Below are 20,875 nucleotides of genomic sequence, written 5' to 3'. Positions count from 1 at the left end.
AACAGCATTTCTTATGGGCAACAATGAAGAAACTACCTTCTTGCCACTAAGACAAAGTGGATGGAATTCAACACAATGTTAAGGAGATTGTTCTGTCAGCACAAGTATTTCTATTTGCCCAACTGAACAACTTCCCCTCTCCTCCCACTGCATGCTATTTTGGGGGCTTTCCCAGACCTCCAGTGTAAATTGGGGGCGCAGAGGGGGAGTCCTGCTACGTTAGTAGGAGTCATTGCACTGACCTGCTAACAGATCAGGGGTTAGCTGAATCCAGCTCAGTATTATTAATAATGTAACTTAAGGAAACTACTGTTTGTGAGTAGTAGAAATCTATCCATGCTGTTATTACGTTCTGAACATGACATTAAATAAATTAAATTTAGTATTTTTAATTGCTTTTAACAGTTGTGCAATGATTATCATTACTGCTTTCTGAAACAGTGCTGAAGTACCAACCTGGCTGCACAGACCACACCCAGGGAGACTCTCATCTCAGGAACCAGAAACCCTTTGAAGAACTATAACCCAATCTATGTTGAGTCAGCGACCCATCCAATCAATTTCAATAGACTTTGGTGTACTTTGCAAAGGACCAGGCTGTTAGTCCTGTACAATTTCTAATCATTTACTTATCCAACAATTTTTAAAATACATACATCAGACAAACGAGGAGATCCAATTACACACAGAGAGACACTCTCTATATATGGACAAAATCTGCCCTCTCTAGTTTCAGTAAGTTGAAATCAACTCCAACTGTGTACTAGCGCCAAATGGGAGTGCAGGAAGCTTTTGTATGGATGAGCCTTTAGAGGTTACAGCTGAATGTCAATCCACTGTGAGAAACCTGAGAGATTGCTCACCAGATTACCAGAGAGGTTTTTCCCCTTTTAAGACCGGCAATAGAGATAAAATCATACTGCCTTCTACAACCCTATCATACATCCAAGCATAACATTTTTGCTTATAATTAATAACCCACACCAGTTTGTGCTTCCAAATGTAAAACTGGCAAACCATGGTTTAAAATTGCTTATTTGTTTTCATTTACTGTTTAGCACTTATCTTCATAAATTCACTTCCAGCTCCACAAATCATCAACAAACTACATTTATGGCTGCTGCTCAGTCTCAAGAGGCTGTTGCGCTGTGAACTCATACTTAATGTCAACCACAGCTGGGGCAACCTTGCCAGTGCAAACCAGTTTAAAACAATGTTCCTATATCCCAAAACACAAAGTCAGTGAGCAAACGTGGGTTCAGATGTAAAAACAACCCATGAATTGCCATGTCAGCTGAATTCAGCCTCAGTCTCTCCCAAACAGATTGAATTGTTTGACGCCTGCCTGACCCCTCTCCTTATACCAGCTGTCAGGAAGCAGAAGGGACAAGACTGCAGAGAAGGACAAGGGAAAAGGAGCTAGTCATACAAAACCATTGAAAAGAAGACTGTGGCAAGAATTTGTGTGTGAAAAAGTAACCATGAATGTTGTTATCCTCAAGTTTCAGAAATTCTCTCAAATGGACTGAATGGTGAACTTATGTTCCAACTATTTGGGAAAAAATTAAATATTGTTAATCACTTTCCATTTGCAAAGTGCTTTACAAACATTGTGCCTTTTATCCTCACAATAGCAGTAGGAGAGAATGGGCTGAGAAGTGATGATTTGCCCAAGGTCAGAGAGCTTCAAAGTCTGAAACATAAGAAAACAAAGAAAGACACTCAATATTACCTTCCCTGACGGGACAAGCTTATAATGAGTCATTGTATGTTTGAAATGAGGATAAACACAGTAGCACTCCTTCAGTCACCAGCCCAGGTACAGAAGCAGCAGCCTTTGTCTGTTTTTAAGCAATATGGAGATGTCATCCGGCCTTTAAAGCCGGAAGAAGTGTTACCTGGCCACACGCACATATACATGCCCCCACCCTAGCATTAAAAAGGACATCCCTACAGGAACACTAGTAGGCAGGAAACACTGCCGCAAGGCCACCTCCTGCCTCACGCCAGCAAAGGTGGATTGAGAAAGGCCTGCAGTTAGGACCAGGGCTCGACTCCTGCCAGGTCTCCCCAGCATCTCTTTTCAAGGCCTGGGCTGAATCCAGGAACACATGCTGTAGGCAACCATGAGCAAGCACAAACTGAATTTCCATCAACCTGCATAAACTAGGGAGTCCCCAAAAAGATCAGGGACAAGACTTCGCGGGCAGAGCTAGGGCGTTTCTCCGAGCAGATTTGAGCCCAGGCATCTCCCTCCCTCCATCAACCCGAGGGTTAGCAAATCTGCTCCCCGACGCAGCAGTTAAGTCCGCCCTCCCCGCTCTCTCTCCATGACACGAGCATCTCCTAAGCCTGGTTTTTCTTTAAAAGGGGGAGAGAGAGAGAGAGAGAGAGAGAGAGCAGGCTAGTGGTCACGACGGTGATGCAGCATCTTCGTCTCCAGCACAATCAGTCACACGGCCGTGCAGCCAATCGCGCCCACCGAAGAACCACGAGATTCGCAGATGGGCGGGGGGGACGAGAGAGAGGAGAGATCAGAAGCCACCCCCGGGGGGGTGGGAGAGGGAGAGAGATGGGGCGAAGGTACCAGCTGTCCGCTGACTCAGCCCACGAGCAGGGAGGCCCCTCGCTGCCCCGCCAACCTTACAATGCGGGAGAAGATGTTGGAAAGGGCATGGGGAGGGGGGCAACAACCAGAGACCCGGCCCCTTCCTCCTCCTCCCCCCCCCCGTCCCTTCAGCCGGCTCCTTACTCTCCATCTCAACACACCCGCGGCTGACACTCACCCAAGGGCGAGGCGGGGAGGGAGGAGCAGCGCCTTGCAGGTGGCGGGTGGGCCTCGCCCGGCGTCCCTCAGCGTACCGGCAGTGTTGGGAGAGGGGGGATAGCGGTCGCAGCCTCGGTCGCTCTCTCTCGCTCTCCCTCACTCGCTCGCTCGCAGCCGGCCAGCGTCCTCCGAGGAACCCGCCTCCCTTCATGCACACGCCCCGGAACTCGCAGCCGGCCTCCTGCCCCATCCGCTGAGGCGGCGGCGGCTGACAGCTGACGCTGACGTAATGTGGCAGGCAGTGCGCACGCGTGTTGCTGCCGCCGCCGAGCGCCGCTTCGCTTTGTAAGCCTGCGCCCTTCCTCCCCCTCCCTCCTCGCTCATTCTTCTATCACTTGTCTCGCGCTGCGCAGTTACTGGGCAGGGAGTGCGCGCGCCGCTCGTGCTTCGGCCCAATCCCGACGTTCCGAAGGTAGAAACCCCGCCCCCCTTCCCCCCGACAACGGCTTTTCCCGCCCAAATTCAAACCGGCGGCCGTAGCGTTTGTCCGGTGGCTTGATCCAAAAGTCCATAGAATCATACGAGTTGAAAGGGACCCCCAGGGTCATCTAGTCCAACCCCCTTCAAGGCAGGAAAGTAGGAATCTCAACTAGCTCGTGCAGACATGACACAGATGATGGCCGGCCAACCGGTTAGCTTGGGATACAGAGTAGATGCGTTGAAATTAATGGCCATGGCAAACCCAGTCCATTAATTCCTATGGGTCCACTCGTGAGTAAAAGTTGGTATACAATCCAATAGCCATTTGCTTTGTGAGGGATGAGAGGATGAGATATTCCCCCAGCTAGCTGCAAAACATAAAGTTGTCTAATACACAGTGGCCTTACATACATCACACCCGAAAAGGACACCGTTATAATTTTTCTGTTAGTTTTCAGGTTCAGACCCAAATTTAGAGAGATAAATGGCTATCATTTAAATAGAAAGATATTTCACCTTAGTAAGGAAGACAGCACCTTGTGCTGCCTTCTCAATCTGTCCAAACAATGCTTGGTGGGGACCCGAAACCCACCTTTATCTTTAAACTAGGCTTGGCAGCTCCTCAGAAAGAAGACGCCTTTAAATAGAGGGCTGCCCTAAAGTAATGACCCACCCCACTTTTGCCTGCGTACACCCATGAATGGGATTACTCTGCCTCCTCCAAAGCCTTTTGCTTTTTCATAAGACATTAGACCAGGAAGGGAATAATAATCTATTTTCCCCAAGCCTTTCCCCCTCCTCTTAAGCAAGTTTCACCTAGGAAGTGAGTGTTTATTACCTGCAAACCCCAAAATCAGGGATCCCCTTGAAACAGGTGCCAAAGTTTCGTAATCATTTTGTAGTGATTTGTAGGGGCCCCCATGTTTTGTAGCACCCCACAAAGGGAGCAATACACACTCAAACCCAGGGGCGACAGGGTTCCCCCAAACCCAACATTGTCCAGTCTGCTTGAAACTGGTGCCAAAGTTTTGTGACCGTTTTGTAGTGAAAACCCTGCATTTGGCAGCACCCCATATGTGTTTGAAACATTTAAGCTGATAAAAAATTAGGTTTTGTTGATCAAAATTCACATTTCACAAAGGAATTGTTAAAAAATAATGATAAGTTAATATTTAAGATGTATAAACTATTGCTGGAATAGGAAACTAAGGATGAACTGGTGAAAGCAATAATTTGTTGGGCAAGAGATGTGGGTCACAATACAGAAATGGACCTGTGGGAAAAGCTGTGGAAAACAGGGTTGAAATTTACAGCTTGCTATAAACTGCAGGAGGCAGTAGAAGACAGAAGTGCCTGGCGTGCTCTGGTCCATGGGGTCAAGAAGAGTCGGACACGACTAAACAACAACAACAACATGCTTTGAAGGAGGGACACGGGTGGTGCTGTGGGTTAAACCTCAGAGCCTAGGACTTGCTGATCAGAAGGTCAGCGGTTCAAATCCCTGCGGTGGGGTGAGCTCCCATTGCTCAGTCCCTGCTCCTGCCAACCTAGCAGTTCGAAAGCACCTCAAAGTGCAAGTAGATAAATAGGTACCACTCCAGCAGGAAGGTAAACGGCATTTCCATGCGCTGCTCTGGTTCGCCAGAAGCGGCTTAGTTATGCTGGCCACATGACCCGGAAGCTGTATGCTGGCTCCCTCGGCCAATAAAGCGAGATGAGCGCCGCAACCCCAGAGTCGGCCACGACTGGACCTAATGGTCAGGGGTCCCTTTACTTTTTATGCTTTGAAGGAAACTTATATGACACCAAGTTTTCTTGTTGTTTCTTATTATTATTATTCATATTTCCTGCTTGGCAGGGGGTTGGACTCGATGGCCCTTGTGGTCTCTTCCAACTCTATGATTCTATGATTCTAAGTAAATTAGCAAAAATGTACAAGTCAGAGTCAGGTAATTGTTGGAAATGCAATGATATGCAAGGAACTTTCTGTCATGTGGTGGATCTGTAGAGTAGCAAGGAAAATTGGGAAATGATTCATAATGAGTTGGAAAAAAAAGTTTTAAAAGTCTAGTCCCAAGAATGCTTTCCTTCTAGGTATAAAACTCTTTCTTTCTCTCTCAGCCCTAGTCCCCAAACTGCAGGTTTTTATTGTTTCTTTCATATAGTGATCTGGATTGCATCATCCTTATCTGGCAAGTATCTTATCTATCCTGTTCTCTGATCTGGTTTTCTTATTTTAACAATTGGCTCCCATTTGGGCACATCACCTGACATTCTGAGCTCTTAATACTCATTTATCAAGAGCAAGACTCTGGCTCCATACTGCCTTAAGGTAAACCCACCATTATAGTCCTATTGACAGAAAACTGATAGCAAAACCCATAAGAGTTGAATTTCATGTGATTTTTTTTCAACATTATGTGCTGCCAGAAGATATATATGTGCATATTTTATATATATATATATATATATATATATATATATATATATATATATATGCAGGTTTTGGTGTCTTCGGGTGTCTTCCCGTGTAAGAGTCGGGGTGTCTGTGCGACGTTTCGACGAGGTCTCACTCGTCATCTTCAGGCTGGTGCTTTCGGCTTCTTGTTACTGGAACAGAGCAGAATCTGGTGTTTGAGTTCCTATAAATACTGTTGAGGGGTGTGGTGTATAGCCTCCAACGTTCTGGGCAGAGAGGAAGTTCTTAGATTAGTGTGCCTTTTCTTCTTTTGTTCCTTAATTACTTGAGGGATATCTTGAGTGATTTCATGAGTGATATTCTGAATACCACTGGGTGGGTCATTAAGTGTAGATTAGTTGCTAAAGCTTTCGTGTCTTGACCTCTTGAGCTTGTGAAGAGTTTTTCTGAGAAGATGGCTGTGCTGCATTTAGTTGTGCTCTGGCTTGGCTTCGTGTATAGGGGCGAGCTGTGGTTTTGTGCCTAGTGCCAGCCAGATCTGTGTAGGGATTGCAGGGGGGTGCAGCATCCGGAGGTGCCACTATAGTTTGGCTACTGGATGGAGTCTGTAATATGTCTGTGGAGAGGGTCTGGGTTTGGGTCTGGTGTGGTTGATTGGTGACGGCGTTCTGTGTGCCTCTGGTTCTGGTGTCGGTTTTTGTGGGGAGGGCTAATTTCCAGATGTCTGGCAGGCGGGACGTGTCGTCACGCTTGTTCATGTTGTGAGGGTGTTTCTCTATCTCGATGGCTTCCATGATTATTCTCTTGTGGTGATGTTCCATGTTAAAGAGCAATTTGGAATCTGCAAAATTAATTTCGTGTCCTGTTTCTTTCATGTGTTGGAAAAGAGAGGAAGTTTTTTCTTCTTTTTTGACGGCATTCTTGTGTTCTGCGATGCGTGCATTTATTCGTCTGTTTGTTTGTCCAATGTACGTGGCTGGGCAGACTTTGCAGGGTATTTCATAGACCCCTTGGTTTTCCAGCTGGATTTTGTCTTTTGGGTTTCTGAGGATATTGGCTATTTTTTGGTTGGTGCAGAAGGCTGTTTTGATATTGTGTTTATGGAGGATTTTGCTAATTTTGTCTGTAGTGCCCTTGATATAAGGAAGGAGGGCCATGCCATTGTTTTCTTCTGTGTCTTGGTTTTTGGGGGGTGTTTCTTTTTGGATTAGCTTCGTAACCCTGTTTTTCTGGTATCCATTGGCGATTAACACATTTGAGAGATTCTGTAACTCAGTTGTCAAGTGGTCTTTGTCAGCCAGGCGTTTGGTTCTGGAGATGAGAGTCTTGGCTACGGAGTTTATTTGTGCAGGGTGGTGGTGTGATTGTGCATGTAAGTAGCGGTTGGTGTGTGTTTTTTTCCGGTAGATAGTGTGTCCTAGGGAGCCATCAGGTTTTTTGTAGATTGTCCATTGTGGATGAAGTACGTGTTGGTTAGGCAGTGGTTGGTCAGGTCCAGGATGTATTTGGGGGGGTTGTATTTGTTTTGAATGGCTGTCAAGGCTTCATTAATGGGCACTTGAGTGAAGAGAGATACAACATCGAAGCTCACAAGTAGGTCATCGGGATGTAGGTATTGCTTCTTTATTGTTTCTATGAACTGGAAGGAGTTAGTAACGTGTGAAGCGATGGATTCTGCATAGGGCTGAAGTTGCTTAGCGAGAAATTTAGCGAGATTTTGTAGAGGTGAGCCTATGGAGCTGACCCCTTTCTTGACGTCCTAATCTACAAAAAACCTGATGGCTCCCTAGGACACACTATCTACCGGAAAAAAACACACACCAACCGCTACTTACATGCACAATCACACCACCACCCTGCACAAATAAACTCCGTAGCCAAGACTCTCATCTCCAGAACCAAACGCCTGGCTGACAAAGACCACTTGACAACTGAGTTACAGAATCTCTCAAATGTGTTAATCGCCAATGGATACCAGAAAAACAGGGTTACGAAGCTAATCCAAAAAGAAACACCCCCCAAAAACCAAGACACAGAAGAAAACAATGGCATGGCCCTCCTTCCTTATATCAAGGGCACTACAGACAAAATTAGCAAAATCCTCCATAAACACAATATCAAAACAGCCTTCTGCACCAACCAAAAAATAGCCAATATCCTCAGAAACCCAAAAGACAAAATCCAGCTGGAAAACCAAGGGGTCTATGAAATACCCTGCAAAGTCTGCCCAGCCACGTACATTGGACAAACAAACAGACGAATAAATGCACGCATCGCAGAACACAAGAATGCCGTCAAAAAAGAAGAAAAAACTTCCTCTCTTTTCCAACACATGAAAGAAACAGGACACGAAATTAATTTTGCAGATTCCAAATTGCTCTTTAACATGGAACATCACCACAAGAGAATAATCATGGAAGCCATCGAGATAGAGAAACACCCTCACAACATGAACAAGCGTGACGACACGTCCCGCCTGCCAGACATCTGGAAATTAGCCCTCCCCACAAAAACCGACACCAGAACCAGAGGCACACAGAACGCCGTCACCAATCAACCACACCAGACCCAAACCCAGACCCTCTCCACAGACATATTACAGACTCCATCCAGTAGCCAAACTATAGTGGCACCTCCGGATGCTGCACCCCCCTGCAATCCCTACACAGATCTGGCTGGCACTAGGCACAAAACCACAGCTCGCCCCTATACACGAAGCCAAGCCAGAGCACAACTAAATGCAGCACAGCCATCTTCTCAGAAAAACTCTTCACAAGCTCAAGAGGTCAAGACACGAAAGCTTTAGCAACTAATCTACACTTAATGACCCACCCAGTGGTATTCAGAATATCACTCATGAAATCACTCAAGATATCCCTCAAGTAATTAAGGAACAAAAGAAGAAAAGGCACACTAATCTAAGAACTTCCTCTCTGCCCAGAACGTTGGAGGCTATACACCACACCCCTCAACAGTATTTATAGGAACTCAAACACCAGATTCTGCTCTGTTCCAGTAACAAGAAGCCGAAAGCACCAGCCTGAAGATGACGAGTGAGACCTCGTCGAAACGTCGCACAGACACCCCGACTCTTACACGGGAAGACACCCGAAGACACCAAAACCTGCATTCCTGTACCCGTGAAAATCTACGAAAGCAAATATATATATATATATATATATATATATATATATATATATATATATATATATATATTGTCCAGTGGCACCTTAGAGACCAAGTTTGTTCTTGGTATGAGCTTTTGTGTATGCACACTTCTTCAGTTCACTACACAGATATATTTTGCAGAGGTTGCAAGATAAACAAAAATAGCAGAATTTCTGCCTCCTATCTTTGCACGCAGGGCCCGATCCATTCTAATTTAAGTTAAAATCACTAAATTGCCTGATTGATTTCACGGGAACGGTTGTATGATTAACTTTCTCTTAATTTGGTGCCAAACATATGGAGTATTCTAAAATCTTTTTTTCTTCCATCTTCCATTTTAAAATACATTTTAAACAACAACCTTATATTTAGGCTTGTTTTCTATTCTTGCTAGGGAAGGAATGGACCTTGAGAAAGTTGCTGAAACTCCTGTGGCGCTCAGTTATTGCATCACGATTGTGTGATTTTATGCCCTGAAATGGGCAAATAATTTCTAAAGTGTGTGGAAACGTGGAAAGTGGGGTACATGAACATGCTTATATAAAACCGAGAGAAGCAAAACCAAGTCATGCAGACAAGGAAGACATAAAACAGAAAGAGGATGCTGAAAATCTAATTCAGATGGCAGTAGGTAGCAGGAAATTTAGAAAGCAATCACTTTTCAGGGTGAGCAAATAATGTTTGAAACAATCAGAGGCAGCAATGGAAACAGCTATTGGGGATGCATTACATGTAATATTAGAAAATTCCCACTTAGGTGGGAAACAGTAAGAGTCAGTGGATCATTATAGATGGTGTGTTTGGCCTTCTTCCATTTCTAAATTGCTTTCAGTTATCTGTTTGGTTTGGAAGTATTTTAAACCACACACTGTAAAAGTTGTCTTCAATTTTGTCATACGGTATATATTTTTATAGCCCCTAGCATCCTTCTCTTTTCAAGGGCCATGTAGTACAATGGGCACACACAGTGGATGGACTGAAATGAACAAGAGGCTGATGTCTCAAGTGAACACTGCTTAATTATGTATGGCCAGCTGCTTTCATTGACTATGATACATATGTGCCAGAGGGGAGCAGGGAAAAAATAAGTATGTGAAACGAGGGCCTTAATCTTCCATTTATTTAGTTGAGAGCAATGCCAAAGGAATTTTAAAAAATTATCTATGCTAGCATTACATTGTTAACAAGTCTCAGTATTTGGCAGCAGTATGAGGAATTCTACACAGTCATATAAAACGTGTCTCAACTGCATTTATCTTAATGCATTTTTAGAAAAGAGCAGTGTTAACATCCCATCTGTAGGTGGAAGGGAGTACAGGAGAACAGCCATGTTTTAAAAAGAACTTTGTTTTAAACAAAATATTTAAAAGAAAGCACCTCCAAAAAAATAATAATAAGCAGGGCAGAGTGGTGTAGTGACACAAACTTGCTCCCATAAGGCTTTTAGATATAAGAATGTTGTGCTCTTGGCTACAATAACTAGAAATCACAATCCTCTCTTAAATCCACATACTGGTCTGGCACAGAATTAGCCACATTCTTCTTCACTTGTCCAGATCCTCAAAGTGTCCCTATTTTCCAGGGACAGTTCCAGATTTACAGAAGCTGTTCTTGTTTCTAATTTTATCCCAGAATGTCCCGCTTTGCCTTAGGACTTCCCTATTTTCATCAGAAAAATGTTGGAGGCTATGGAGTTATCTGTCCCCCAAGTCATTTGAAGGCAGTCCTGTATAGGGAAGTTTTTAAATGTTTTGTGTTTTGTTGTGTTTTTATATGTGTTGGAAGCCACCCAGAGTATAAATTTAAAAATTATTATGGAATAGGATGTCCCTGTTTTCATCGGAGAAATATTGGACGGTATGCTTGTCACCTTCTCAGAGTGATTCCTAGTGCTAATTCCTAGTGTTAAAACATTGGGACCGGGGTGGGGTAAGCCTCTATTTTTTCACTCCTCAACCTTGCTAAGAGGCTCCAAGAACAACTAGAGCAGAGCTTTCCAAATTTTTCATGTTGGTGACACACTTTTTAGACATGCATTGTTAAGTTCTGGGTGAACGTATCAGACGACACAGCGATTCTTCAAACAGCTCTTGTTTATTCACAAGCCAGAACAGAACTGAACTGAAGGGTTCAGCAAGCCTGCTTATATAGAGCTCCACTAGAACGCAACAGTAACCATTTTCTGTAACTATCCAATCACTGAATGTCACTTTCGATCCCTTATTTGCATATGTGGACCTGAACTATCTACAGTCTCCCCCTGCTGGTCCAGGGTGAGAACTTCAGTACATAACATGCATCATTCTGTGACACTGTTATTCAGTTTTACTAGCAAACCAGAGGTTAAAATAATCCCTTTCCAGCCCCGGGAGAACCGCAGGGCATGTTGAGGCATACAGTTTGGAAAACTCTGTACAGTACTAGAGGCTACATTACTAGCCTACTCGCTGAGTACACTCAACTATTTTTCTTTACTGCATACATTCAAAGCTTTTCTCCAACTTTCACTTTATATATTGCTTTCATAAAAAGAAATCATTTAGAATATGAGTTTGACTGTATTTCTGTACCACCCATCAAGGTTGCATGGTGCCACTGGTTTCACTTGCAACAATCATCCCCAAAGGAAACAATACACACATATGTATTCCATGGATTTCAGAGACACAGTTGTGCAGGATTCCATATTGCATGGAAAGCATATACACAGAGAGGTCTGTGTGCACAGCATCTGACCACACCATATAGATGTGGAGTGTGTGTGTGTGTGTGTGTGTGGCAGTGCTTCACTACCTTGAGACTAGAACCAGAAACATGAACCTGGAGCCCCATTCTACATTTGATTCCCTTTCATGCATGAAAGAAGCGTGAAACTGCCGCATATTGCATTATTTGGAGGAAGGTCCTATGGTTTGAGAGCACTGGTAACAGGATATTTCTGCAACTTGTACTACCTTTTCATTTATATATATATACTGGGTATGTTTTTGTTTTTTACTGTTCAGTATGTCTTGGGATGAATATGTAAGTCATCTCGAGGGAACAAGTGGAAAAGCAGATTATATATTTTAAGATTAATAAACCAATAATCAACACACTAAAAAAGAAGCACATTTTAAAAGAGAAAACTAATCTCTGTATTCACTGAAACCAGAGGATTTTTTTGTATCCTCAACCTTTGAAAGAAAAGTCAATAAAAACTTGAGTCTTAATTATAAGTATACATAAATGCTGCAAAGCTATTTTTCTGCCGTGTAACTCTTCTGACCTTCATTCCACATGCATGGCTGGGGCCAAGCACTTTTAAGCTCCATTGATTTTAGTGGGAAAGATTGAAGCATATGCTTATCTCCCTCCGTGGAATCAATGGGGCTTAGAAGTGCTAGGTTGGGAAGGATCATGTCCTACATAAATAATGTGTATGTAGAGCACAAGGAAGAAAATGCCTTACAGTTCTCTGACAGCAAATAGAAGGGCTCCATGCCTGTCGTACAAAGCTCTGCTGACAGATCCATGCCCATCTTTCATTAGCTTCAAATAAAGAAATATTGTTCTGGTCTCCAATATTATTTCACATGGCATAGGCACATACTGTAACGAGTTTGTGTGCTAGCATTGGTGCTTTACAATTCTTGCAAGACCATTGTGCCAGAAAACCTTAAGACATAGCTTACAAGGCATTTTAAACGTTTTTAATATACATTCATGTGGCATGTGGAGGCATACATTCTGTGCCTCCAGGTGTTTGTTGTCAGCATGTTTATCCTTGACCAGCAATCCCTTTCTTTGACTAGCATCACAAGCCTAACCATGTCTACTCAAAAGAAAACCCTTTTGAACACAATGGGACTTACTCTCAGGTAAGTGGAGTTCAGATTGCAGCCTCAGTAAAGTTACAGCACCCCTGTTTTTAGCCTTCAGATATCACAAATTAAATGTTTTTAACTAGTGTGGGGCAAGCCCATATAGATCCTTACATAGAAGTAAGGCATATTTTTTTGAGTAGGATTGCCTGGTTAATCTCTTTATATATTGGTTGCCCCATTTCTAACTGGAAAGCACCAATTTAGCATGGCTTTGCCTAGGAATGAGCCAAGGAGGAATGAATGCCTGCTCCGACTCCTGAATTAGTAGCAGGCCCCTCCCACTTTTATACAATGTCACATCAGTACATGTGTTGCTATCCTCTGCCACATGACATACAAAATCAGAAGAATGGACTCCTCAAGGACCTTTTCTGATTCTGGCTTAGCCCCTTCAGCATTTATAATGAAGTCACCACATGCAATGTTGTCACAATTAATGCAGGAAGTGATGGGACTGATCCCATGGAACACTAACCTTATTAAATGTATGAGGTGGTTGAGAGGTCTTTTCCGCCTTCAAACCATATACAGTGGTACCTCGGGTTACATACGCTTCAGGTTACATACACTTAATGTTACAGACTCCACTAACCCAGAAATAGTACATCGGGTTAAGAACTTTGCTTCAGGATGAGAACAGAAATCGCGCGGCGGCAGCAGCAGCGGGAGGCCCCATTAGCTAAAATGGTGCTTCAGGTTAAGAACAGACCTCCAGAACAAATTAAGTTCTTAACCCAAGGTACCACTGTATATGGACTAGCTGATCAGTGGGGTCCGTTCCCATTCTACAGTACTCTAATTCTATGAAGACACTAATTTTAGTACAGGACTCTTTGCACCCATCTTTACATCTGAGCTTTATTTGGTCTCAAGTTTTAGAAAAGCACCGTTCATGCTCACAGTGGCAAGATGTTTCCTGATCACATGGGCATTTTAGGAAGCATTGCCGACATGTAAGCATTTGTTTGTAAAACGAGACCCACATCTCAGCGAGCTTGAAATAAGTTTGAAGTGTGGGAGGGAAAAACTCATTGACCACTATAACTTGAGGGCAACACTACAAAATGTCTTCAACATGTTCACTGGCCTCTTTGTAGGTCATTTCAGTATACCCCCACCCAGTGCTTCCCCCCCTAAAAAAACATGTTCAGGGGTACTCTCATTTTCCTACTCATGTTGAAATACTGCCCCCCAATGAGGCAAAACTTAGATTCACAAAATGTTTAGGGGGTATGCGTTGTTAGGATATTTCCGTTCCTCCTTAAAAAGGGAACAGGCTGTTGTGTGTCACAAGCCTGCTCACAGGGAGTTTCCGTTTTGTATATAGCTTTTGTTGCTGGCTGTTTCTTCCACATGGAGCAAGCAGTCATGTTTTTCCTTTGTTCTGACCAACGCTGAATAAAGCTGTAAATATGCTCTTCTGGGTGCATCTTCTGTTGTGGAAACACTGCAGAAAGGGCGTGCATGAGTCTTGGAACGTGTCTGAGGCGCGTGTCGCTCGTGTCGCTAATTGACTGACGCTGTTCTACCCCTGCGTCCCCCCAGAAAAAAAGCACTGACCCCACAAATTTCCTAAAAGGAGGGTCTCAAAAGCTCCAGTGAATACTGTTGATGTGGCACAGAAAACAAGAGGGCAATTTTAAAATAAAAAAAAAATTAGGGAAGCTATGTTGACTGAAATATTTTAGTCAACAAAGCATCCTGCACAGTTTTACAGGACTTAACATCTGTTTCTGGCCCCCACCCCCATCTGAGTACCTTGTAAATATGGTATGCCTCCTTAAAGCCAGAAGAATGTGCCCTGCCATTATCAACCTCCGTAAGGAAAAAAGAGAGATGTCATGTAGAATTTGCCAGGACTCAAAGCAATCAAAAACATACATGAATTGATAGGGACGGATCTTAGCAACAAGCTGTGGAGACTCACTAGGAAGTCTCACTAGCAGAATGTAGTAGGTGATTTGATAGGCTCTCGTTTGGTATCCATTTTGCATTAACAACTCAGAGGCAGCTTGGATTTGACAGCTCTTTTGTAGCCTCTTAATGCAGCTGTGAAAACCCAAATGCAGCTCTGTGTCTTGAATATTAACCAGACACAACTATTTTCAGAAATGAAAACATTTACTTATTACAGGAAATGCCTCTTTCCTAGCTACAGTGCCACTACCCTGGAACAAGTAGTACTGGCCATATTTTGAAAAGAATAATATAGCTGTAACTGACTGAAGCAGCACTAAAGATTTAGGGTTATCTGTTTGAGCAGCCACAGAAAGGGACAGGGGCAGAGCCAGGACTTTTGTTGGGGGGGGGCAGAACCTCAGTTTGCTATGTATTTTTAATTTATTTTTATTTATTTTGAGTGCAACTGCCCCCCCCCCCGGCTACACCCATAGAAAGATACACATGTACCTACATTTCCCCCTCCAAATGATCAGAAACATGTGTTTGAAGTTAACCATTTCTCACTTCTTCAGTTGGTTTTAATGCAACATTTTATCGTTTGAGTTGGCTTCAGGCCATGATCTTTAGCATGCATGTCATTTTAAAGGAACAAGGAATATGTTATCACATGTACTTTGGATTCTACGCTCGCCCATGCCACTTAAAACATTATATTCAAAGTCTCAAGGTGAGATGGTAAGCAGGCCTGAGATGTGATGCTGATTCTATCCCACTTCCTTTCATATTCTTACTGCAAACATGCAGGCTGTCATAACCATAGCAGGCTGATCATAACCGTAGCACGGGAGTGGGGGGGGTAACACTTTCCACATCACAGTTTTCCAAATCACCTGCCTCCACCCCCACCCCCCAGTTTTATCCACAGGAGAAAACTAGTACGTATTCCTTGTTTCAAGGCCTCCTATGTTTCCGTTGGCCTGCTCCCTGGCTTTGATCCTTGCTTGTTTCCTGGCTCATCTCAGACAGCCGCCTACAGTTCAGCCCCTTGACTCTCACAAATGAAATGATGAATGGTCAAGTTAACCAAAGGTCTCATTTCCCTTGGCCAAGGCATAATCATAGGGCCACCATTCGCCCCAGACATTACACTTTTGGGGTGTCCTGGTTTTTATTTTTTGAACTATGGCAACCCTTTTTTCACCTTTCCTCATTTCCAGCTGCACCTGGAGAAGATATAGATCATGGATTATTTAATTTCCATACCGCTTAATATATTTAAAATATTGCTAAGTAGTATGGACAGGTGAAAAAGAGGGCAGGGCTTCTGAAGGTTTAATAATTGTTTCAGGAGGCGTAATTTGCAATCATTCCCTTTCCCACACACCTGTAAAAACCGTAAGACTCCTGTTTTCTTTTTTGCCTGGCTACCCTAATGGATATGCTAGTGATTTTGTTTCTCTGCTGTGCACAGTGTTTGAGGCTACTGCTGTTTTACATACCATGTGTGCCAACTTATGAAAGCGTACTTCTACTTTGACCCAGTGAATTCTTAAATGCTGGAAGGCAGGCCTGTATCCGATAAAACTAGCCAGCCCTTTGATGCTCCCAAATATGCCATGTTCTTGGCCTTCTAAATTACCCATCACTGGCTGATCAGATCGGAAAGTAAATGCGCATTTGCAGCACCGAGCAGACATTTTAATAGCCAAGCAGCCTAGGTATGGATGACTGCCCAAAACAACACATTGTTAATGCAAGGGGAACCAAAACGGGGGGGGGGGGGGAATATTAAGATCTTGGCACTGGGGCCTGTAGGTAGGAAATGAGGATGGAGAGCACCACAACAGACTGTATTTGGCTTTTCCAGAACAGCCTTAATTCCAAGAAGTGGTGTGTAATGATGGGAATCTGAGAGATGATTCATGTTTGTTTTATGAGATGCTGTTTACTGCAGCATGCAGTCTGGGTCTTAACACTGTATCTTTATTACGCAGTTAGAGCGATTGGATGGCTAGATCTGGCAGAATGCTGTACTCACAGTTCACTGCTCTTCACCCAAGTCCAGGATTTAGTGTTGCTGGGAGGAGCAGGGGCTTGTCTGTTTGGAGATAGGGAGCAGCCGTGCAGAGTGCAAGCTGGTCCCTTGGGGAGTGGCAGGAAAGAAGAAAGGCCTGGGGCATGACAGATTGCAGAGCTGGGACATCCTCTCGATGTCAGAAAGCAAATCCCAAAAGAGGAAAGGGGTGGGTTGAAAGCAAGGAAGGTACATCCAAGAAAAAAATTCTCATAATATCCAGGGGAGCAGGGAAAGGAGAGGAATGTCAGGTACAGTGGTACCTCGGGTTAAGTACTTAATTCATTCCGGAGGTCCGTTCTTAACCTGAAACTGTTCTTAACCTGAAGCACCACTTTAGCTAATGGGGCCTCCTGCTGCTGCCGTGCCACCAGAGTCCGATTTTTGTTCTCATCCTGAAGCAAAGTTCTTAACCTGAAGCACTATTTCTGGGTTAGCGGAGTCTGTAACCTGAAGCGTATGTAACCCGAGGTACCACTGAATGGGAAGAAGTGGGGTCCCTTCCTTTCTGTTCTGATCCCAAAAGTTTCACACACACATGGTTTTGGCTTGCTTTTACATTTATCTGCTCTAACGGTCCCAGACACTTCTTCATTCGAGCTCGTGCAGATGCAACATGGCAAACAACAAGCCAGAGGAAAAGCATTCACCTGAAATTACTGCCTTTGTAAGCAGCGAAGCATATATAAGTGGCTTACGGAATGAAAGCATGTTTGAAAGCCAAAATACTGAGTTACTGTTGGGCAATGAAAGATTTGTGTGTGTTCCCCATCCCCGATTCTGAACCCACACTTGTCTGTGCGTACAAAATGGATGGACCTCTGCCAATGTTGTATTTATTTACTATCGAAATGCAGCTGCGCTGTGGGAAGGCAGGTCTGGCCGAGAAACAGAACCGACGTTGCAGTGTGGATTTGAGTTGTTTGCAATTTCATCTGCTGAGAAGGCAAGATGAGGGAAACACACCCAAGAATATTCTCAGGAAGGCAGGAGACTGCCCCCCCCCAACCACCCTTAGCAAAGGAACAAATGGGTTGAGGAGGATTAGTTCCTTTAGCCCAAGCTATGCAGTTACCCTGTACAGTGGTACCTCGGGTTAAGTACTTAATTCGTTCCAGAGGCCCGTTCTTAACCTGAAACTGTTCTTAACCTGAAGCACCACTTTAGCTAATGGGGCCTCCTGCTGCTGCCGCGCCGCCGGAGCACGATTTCTGTTCTCATCCTGAAGCAAAGTTCTTAACCCAAGGTACTATTTCTGGGTTAGCGGAGTCTGTCACCTGAAGCGCCTGTAACCCGAGGTACCACTGTACAATAAATATTTTGGGGGGCTCATGCCCATATATGGGCATGGGGGTATGAGAAGGGGTACCTAGTCCACACACCCTTGTCCCCTCTTCAAAGGTGCCCTTCCATAAAACAAAGCATGGACCCAAATCTCAAGCACCAGAGATCTCTCCATCTGTACAAGCAGGGGAGCTTACCAGACATCATTGCTTTTTGCCTTATTGCTGAAATCCCTCTCTTGGCGGGCAAAGAGAAAACAAAACAATCTGAGCTAATGGATTCGTAACAGATATCAACAGCAAACCACTTGGTCATTCCATTTTCTTCCTTTCACTCTCAAGAGGATCCGAAATGGGGAAATGCTAGCATCAGTCGGCAAGCTATTCTTAATGAAAATGGAGGCACTTTTGTCTAGAGGTTTCCAGGAAGTGGATGCTAAAAGAATCCTAGGCTGCAATCTCCACCCCACCCCCAAAAAGGAAAGAAACCTGGGAACTGTAGTCTGTTTAGGGTGCAGGGGACTAGCTTTTTGAGGGGTAAACTACAGTTCCCAGGATTCGAGTGGGGTGTGTGTGTGTGTGTGTGTGTGCCCAGACACAATGGAACAAACCACCTAGAGTCAGCTAACCAAGAGCTTCCTTCTCTTGGAAGGCAAAACAGAGCAAATGAGAAGCAGGCTTTGTGAGGGTGTTTTGTACTGCAAATATTGTAGCTGTCTTGCAGAAGGCTTGCCACTGTTTTGTCTTTTTAATAGAAAGTAGCTCTCACCCCAGCAAAAATCCCTCCCCTGTTGCAAAATAAATTATTATGATTATTATTAATTGAATTTATACCCCGCCCTATACCTGGAGGTCTCAGGGTGGTTCACAGAATAAAATCAAAATAGAAAACCATAAAATACATTATCAAAATAAAAGCAACAACCCAATAGCCCACAAAAGATTATAAGCTCACTGGGCAGAGACCTAGGTGGCTGGTCTGTTGTTTATTAACATGGATATTACTATTAAAAATATTCAGGGCTTTTTTTCTGCCAGAACTCGCCAGAACTCAGTTCCGGCACATCTCAAGACAGTGCCATTGCCATTCTAAGAGAACGAAGGAGGTGTTCATGTTGAGTTCCGACACCTCTTTTTCTACAAAAATAGCACTAATTATAATTATAATCAATGCTTTTTTCTAAAAAAATAAATAAATGTTTAGGGGTACTCTCATTTTCCTACTCATATTGAAATACTGCCCCTCAATGAGGCCAAACTTAGATTCACAAAATGTTTAGGGGTATGCGTCCCCCCAGGAAAAAAAGCACTGATTATAATATGATTTCAAGGTAGCAAAAGATCTGAGCGCCATCCTTTTGGGAAATCTCAAGCAGCTATCATTTGTGCAATTCTAAGCAGGAACAGCTCAAAACAAATGACCAAATCCGAAAGCAGACCACATGCAGTGAATTAACATTAAGAAGCAACAGCAGTGAGGTAACCTACAGTGCAGACATACTTTAGTTCACTTCCAAAGTACTGTCTGAAGCGCCTTTCAGATGTTCGAATAAAGCAGGATCAATACGGTGGGTGGGTGGCGGGGGAGAGGGATGAGGGAAGGTGTCATCACAACATCAAACTCTGTATGTTAATCTCCCAGTCTGAAACAAGCCTTTGTGTACATACTTCCACCTCTACAATTCTATGATTCTATAACTATGCAAGCATATAACTTCTGCATGCAGTGGAGAGAGTCTTTGTACTAAGAAAATTTAAGGGCAGGAGGAGTTAGCAGTGCACACATTGTGGTAGTAACAGGTGGGTGGGTGTTTAGTATATATGAGCTTTGTGCTGTTCCAAAAGCCAGGCTTCTGTAAATAACCCCACCAGAGGTTTTAGGGAGGATTAAATTTTGGGGTTAATACTAGGTCAGACATCTCATCCAGTGACCAAGATAAGGAAATGACATTGTTCTAAAACTAATCACATCGTTCTGCACCCTCCCCTGGTTCTGTACGCAGCCGCTGACTCTTGCTTTTTCTCTTTATCTCAAGCCTCTGGGTGGCTGCAGGGTTTTCACTATCAGAGATGATAAGCAGGAAGAAAACAGCTGAGATTGTTTAGACGTCATTGTGTGGTGGGGCTCCCCCCCCGCCCCGCCCTCCATATATTCACTGGAATCTGTAGTTCAGAATGAAAAACTGCACATTCGTAGATGAGTTCAGGGCCCAATTGTGTAATGTCTTGGTTTTAATTTTTAACAGGTGGTGATCAGGGTTGGGATCACAACATGTGGAGAGGGGGCTTAAACCTTCTCTCTTGTATCTTGGTGCTGCTGAAAATCTCTCCCCACTCCTGCAGCCATTTCCACTGCTCACGGTTGCATAAATGCTTCTCCCCCCTCTCCATTTTATCCCCACAACAACCCTGTGATGAATTTTAGACTGCGAGAGCGATTGGCCCAAGTGAGCTTCATGGCTGGGTCAGGATTTGAACCCTGTTCTTCCATATCTTGGACCAATATTCCAACCGCTACACTACACTAGTTCTCATTAAAAACCAACTGTCCATGTGTCATGGTCCTGATTTTATCTCCCCCCCCCCACAAACCCTGTTATTCTTTTATTTATTAAAAAAATATTTATTGGGTTTTTCAAATTAAAATTTTACAGTCACATGTCCAACATACAACATAAAAACCAGATTCCAAAGAATCTCTTGGATTTCCCTCCTCCCCTTTGTGGGTCCTGTTGTTAATCATTTCCTCCTGCATCTTTTATAATAATCCTATTTTTTTATCTCTCCATTGTATCCAAAATTCATCATTAAAACTACAAGTGATATTCCAATCCTACTAACGATTTTAACCATTTACAATGGTTTTTAAGATAAGTTATAAATTTTCCCCATTCCATATTTAAAATTTGGTCTTCC

At 43.6% G+C, this 20,875-nt stretch overlaps 1 protein-coding gene across 6 annotated transcripts in view; it reads right to left on the bottom strand.

Moving 5' to 3' along the window:
• Positions 1-3,100, bottom strand: part of CCSER2 (coiled-coil serine rich protein 2) — a 53,003-nt gene extending 49,903 nt beyond the window's left edge. Inside the window, exons 1-2 of one of the 6 annotated variants that reach the window (XM_082222341.1) lie at positions 2,787-3,056; positions 1,617-1,693 (exon numbers count right to left, since the gene is read on the bottom strand). The gene's annotated coding sequence lies outside the window, so the exon portion shown is untranslated. Of the gene's footprint in view, positions 1-1,616; positions 1,694-2,786 lie in introns of all 6 variants that reach the window. The other 5 variants (XM_082222342.1, XM_082222345.1, XM_082222343.1 and 2 more) reach the window with 5 other exon arrangements.
• Between the last annotated feature and the right edge of the window lie 17,775 nt (positions 3,101-20,875).

The sequence above is a fragment of the Podarcis vaucheri genome (assembly GCF_965113315.1).
Source record: "Podarcis vaucheri genome assembly, chromosome: 5".
Classification (NCBI taxonomy): domain Eukaryota; kingdom Metazoa; phylum Chordata; class Lepidosauria; order Squamata; family Lacertidae; genus Podarcis; species Podarcis vaucheri.
Note: the sequence above shows the minus strand (reverse complement) of the source record. Positions and strands in the feature narration are given on the sequence as shown.